Raw genomic sequence first — 4,963 nt, 5'->3', positions numbered from 1 at the left:
CCACCCTTGGAATCACCTGGAGAAGGAATGATGGTGTCATAGTAATAATTATAGTTAACTACCACACTACCACGGAAGAATAGTCGATACAAAGAACAGAGTTACAGTCACTATCTCATTGAATTCACAAAACAACTCTAGAAAATGGATATTAGAATTCCCATTAAGATGAGGAAACTGAGGATTACAATGGTTAAGATACTGGCCCCAGGGTCACACATTTTACCTGACACCAAGTCTGTGGTCTTTTTTTTTTTTTTTTATTGAATGGTAACTATGTACATTAATGCACTTCTGGGGTACAGTGTGGGGTTTGCACATGCAATCCGAAATACTTCCATCAAACTGGTCAACACAGCCTTCATGTCATTTTCTCAGTTATTGTTTTAAAACATTCACATTCTACTCTTAGAAAGATTCACTTGTACCCTTGTAAGATAAACCTCAGAAGTGATCCCTCCAAACCCCCTCCCTCCACCCATTCCCCCCTCCCCAAGTCTGTGGTCTTAAACAACACTAAGGATACTTTGAAATCCCTATCAGTTCTGTAACTTTATGATTCACAATATTACGGTAGGTTTTTATTCAGAATTCAAAGAGCAATCCAATATTTATCAACAATATCCCTATGGCAATTGCCTGTTATCTCCCCCGCCCCCAGTGTGTTCTATAACTTTAATTAAAATCCCCAACTTTATTGTTGGCAGAATAATGAGGCCTTCTCTTAGGGAAAAGAAACCACTTCAGGTATAAATAGATATAGCTAAAGAAAAAAAATTGAAATGTAGGAAGCATTAAGAAGTACGGTACATTGACAATTTGCCCTAAAAATAGTGGCAAGTACAATTAGTGGCAAACAGTAAGGCTGACTTTAACATTGCAAAGTGGGTGTCAGAAAATATTGCCTGTGCTGGTTTCATTAAAGCTGAAATCACCACAACAAATGTGTGTCTGTTTATAACTGCACTGTTAAAAGTCAAAAAAGGCTCCATTGATGTGTACAGAAAATATACAAGTTCTGACAATTAAGTTTGCAAACTCATCTTAGAAAAAGTGCTACCTATCTCATTGATGAATATCACTACGGTCCCCAAGTACTCCCCTTGGGAAGCTATGCACAAATGCCAGTGCCTAGTCTATCCTTCAGAGCAATTTTGGAACTCTTTTTCTGGAATGGCTATTAGAAAACACACAACAATAATGAACACCACTCAGCAAGACATTGATATAACCAAGCCACATGTCACCACAAACACAGCTGTGAGACACTGATACACCAAGGTTATAAAACCTTACTATGTTATTTGGCAAGTTCTTGAATTAATTGTCAAACTTCATGTGTCAGAGCAGTGGTTCTCAACCTTCCTAATGTCATGACCCTTTAATACAGTTCCTCATGTTGTGCTGACCCCCAACCATAAAATTATTTTTGTTAATTTATTTTCCCCCAAGGAAAATGGTTGGGGGTCCACAACATGAGGAACTGTATTAAAGGGTTATGGCATTAGCAAGGTTGAGAACCACCGTGTTAGAGACTTCACCAAGTTAAGCTATATTGTCATTGCTTTCTTAGGCAGATTTACTGTTTCCTATGTAGGGCCTTGTCTGGTCCAGTTAGTGGTTACAAAGTGAGGCTCTGGAGCCAGCCTGCCTGAGTTCAGTCCCAGTTTAGCCTCTTTGAAACTGCGTGATGTTGACCAGTTGACTGACCTCACTTGAAGGGGCCAGGCAACCTCACAGTGCTGTATGTAAAACACTTAGTACTATCTGTGCTCACCAATTTAATTCTTCTTATTTTCTAGATTTGGGGCTTCCTCCTTCCAATTAATTAATAAGACCCAGACAGCAGTTAAGAGGAATGAGGCCCCTGTTGGGAGTATAACATGAGCCATTCATCTGAGCATCTGAGCCACACACATCCTTTCAGTTTTTGAGTAGCTAATTAAAAAAATAAACAGGTGAAAGGCAGCATCTGTGGCTCAGTGGGTGGGGTGCTGGCCCCATGTACCAAGGGTGGCAGGTTCAAACCCAGCCCGGGCCAAACTGCAGCAACAACAAAAAATAGCTGGGCGTTGTGGCGGGTGCCTGTAGTCCTGGCTACTCAGGAGGCTGAGGCAGGAGAATTGCCTAAGCCCAGGAGGTTGCTGTGAGCTGTGACGCCACAGCACTCTACCGAGGGCAATAAAGTGAGACTCTTTCTACAAAATAAATAAAAATAAACAGGTGAAATTAATTATTTAGCATAATATATCTAAAATGTCATAATTTCAACATGTAATCAGTATTAAAAATGATTGACCAGTATTAAAAATGATTGACTGTTAGCTGTTTGCTGGTTTTCACATTGGTTTTGAAATCCAGTGTGTGTTTGACACTGACAGCACGTCTCTGCTTGAGTTGGCCACATTTCAAGTGCTCAATAGCCAGCTATGGGTGGAGGCTACCTAACTGGATGGTGTAGCGAGATGGGTACAGACAGAGCTCACAATCATCCTGGTAGAAGTGGAGAAACAGCAAGTGACACAAAGGGTAGAGAGTATGATGATACTTATGTAAGTGTTCAAACATGAGAGCAACACTTTGTATTGTTCATAGATACAGGACAAGCATGTAAGAGTGTCTGAAGAAGGAACTAAAGGGTACGCCTCACACATGTGGGACAGGGCAGGGACAAGGAATGAGAGTGTAACCAGCTGCTTTCTGTGTGGTGTTTTCTTTCTTTCATGTTATAAGAGAACTTGAATCAAATAGGAAAAATATGAACATTTGGCAAATACAGTGGCAGGTATGTGGGGTTTTGGTACGCAGGACCCAGGCTCTGCTCCTTTCTGGCTTTCTGATCTGGGACAAGTTATTCAGCCTTCCTGAATCCCTCTTCTCATCTGCAAAATGGAATCATTTAGTACTTACCACCCTAGGCTTGCTGCAGTGTTTGTCAAGGGCTTCGAACAGTACCTGGCACAGTAAGCACTATTTACACGTTAGCTATTACTGCTACTTTCTAAAATTATTTTTAAAGACCCACTAAGATCATTGCTTATGAAAACAAACTGCTATCCTACAAGGACACATGAAAAACCAGGCTGCATCCAGAACTGAGCTTTCTAAGATTCCAAGTGGGCCCACACCACAAATACCTGGGAATATTCTTACAGATACCTGTGAATATTTTGTGATGTATTTCTGCTACATGAAGTCCAAAAATAGTCCTTTCTCCGTCAGACAGACATCATGGGTCTTACTGAACTGATCGTGTCATGTTGTGATTGGGGCTTTTTCATCAAAGCTATATTCTTACATATGATTCATCCTTTTCTTTTCATAACCTGGAGCCTCAGGCAGGTGGAAAAGTTACACAATACTTTGATTTTTGTGAGTTAAAAAAAAAATAGGCAGTAATTATTGTTCAGGCCAAGCATAGTGCAATGTCTGCCAGGAATCAGCTCACCGAAGCCACGATTCATCACTGAAACCGCAGACAAAAGCCTGCTTGGTCCCACCCTGCGGGGTGCCTTTCTTCTCTCTCAGACTCCATCTGATTTTTTTCTTTATTCTTTCCAACCGTCCTCTTCTTACTCTAAGACACTCCATTATGTCCAGTTTCTCAACTCATTTCTGTTAGTGCTTTCATTTTTTAGAAGCACTTGTTTGGGGTTATTTCAGTGTACAAATCTATTTCTTTCAGAATTGGAGAATCTTCTCCAAGTCCTTCCTGTAGTCTCTATTCCTTCTTGTTGTGACTTTTCACCAGACCTCCACCAGCTGCCCTGAGATTACCAGCTTTTCATATAATGCACATGAGAGGCAACGCATTCCAGGAATCAGCTTTTGCCTAAAATGGCGCATTATTGTTCTGACACATATTCTTTATGATCTCTTTACTAAGTGGTTTTTATTCAAATTATTTGTTAGCCAAGCTTTTTTCTTTTCAGTCTACCAGCTGCTCCCTAAAAGCCTCAACTTTAACATCTCCTGTTAAGGTGTATTGTATTTTATTTTATTTTATTTTTTTAGATTAATATGAGGGTACAGACGATTAGGTTACATTTGAGAGGTAAAGTCCCTGTTATGTTAAGCTATCATTTAAAAAATACCGTTCTTCTGGTCATCTTCCCATTTCTCCCTTCTTCTGGAAGCTACTTTGTCTCACAGTATTGGATTAATTGTGTATCTTTTGACTCTTGACTACTAACTTCAGTTTTGAAATCATAGTTAAACATGATTATGTGACCAATGCTGGGCTGGCGGGGACACCCTTGGCCTTGGAGTGTCATGTGCCTAACTAGGGCCCAGCCTCATGCTGCAGCTTTCTGACCTCTTGGGACAGAAGGAGAGAGAGTTCAAATATCCAAAGCTGTGGAAAGCAACACATTCCAAACTGGAACATGGTAGTAGCACCTATAGCTACTATAGTCCCCTAGCCCCCCACCCTCTCTATAATGTGTTCTTGAAAATGTACTTCCATGAGCTGTGAACATTTCCTCCCAGTTCTTGGGCCTCTCCCCTCCAGCTCTATCTCCAAACCCAATCACAGGATAACATCTGTCTGTTTGCCAGTGGACTTGAGAGGGCTGGCTCGCTGTTCTGCCCACATGCTACAACCATATCTTGTTCTTGGAAGGCTGGCAGAGGGATGCTCGTGGGGCAGGCACCTGCCTTTACCCCGAAGGTCACACGGAGCAGGGAGGGTGATGGCTGGTTTTTGACCAACCTTGTACTGGGCATTTTACATAAACTTGCTTCCTTTTTAAAAAATATTCTGAAATATCTACTACCCTACCTGCCAGAGGGAGAAGCAAAGACTCAGGTCAAACCCCTCTGCTGACGCCTCACACCTCAGTTCCTTCTGAACCCAGAGCTGCCAACTTCTTTGCTCTTTATTACAGCTCACTGGTCTCATCAGCTGTCTTCTAGGAAGGGACCCGGCAGTTCTCCTCCTCTCCTCCGTGTGGGTTCTCTCTGA

This window comes from Otolemur garnettii, unplaced genomic scaffold (assembly GCF_000181295.1).
Source record: "Otolemur garnettii isolate 467f Iridium unplaced genomic scaffold, OtoGar3 scaffold00046, whole genome shotgun sequence".
In the NCBI taxonomy this organism is placed as follows: Eukaryota; Metazoa; Chordata; class Mammalia; order Primates; family Galagidae; genus Otolemur; species Otolemur garnettii.
This window is presented reverse-complemented; position numbering follows the sequence as displayed.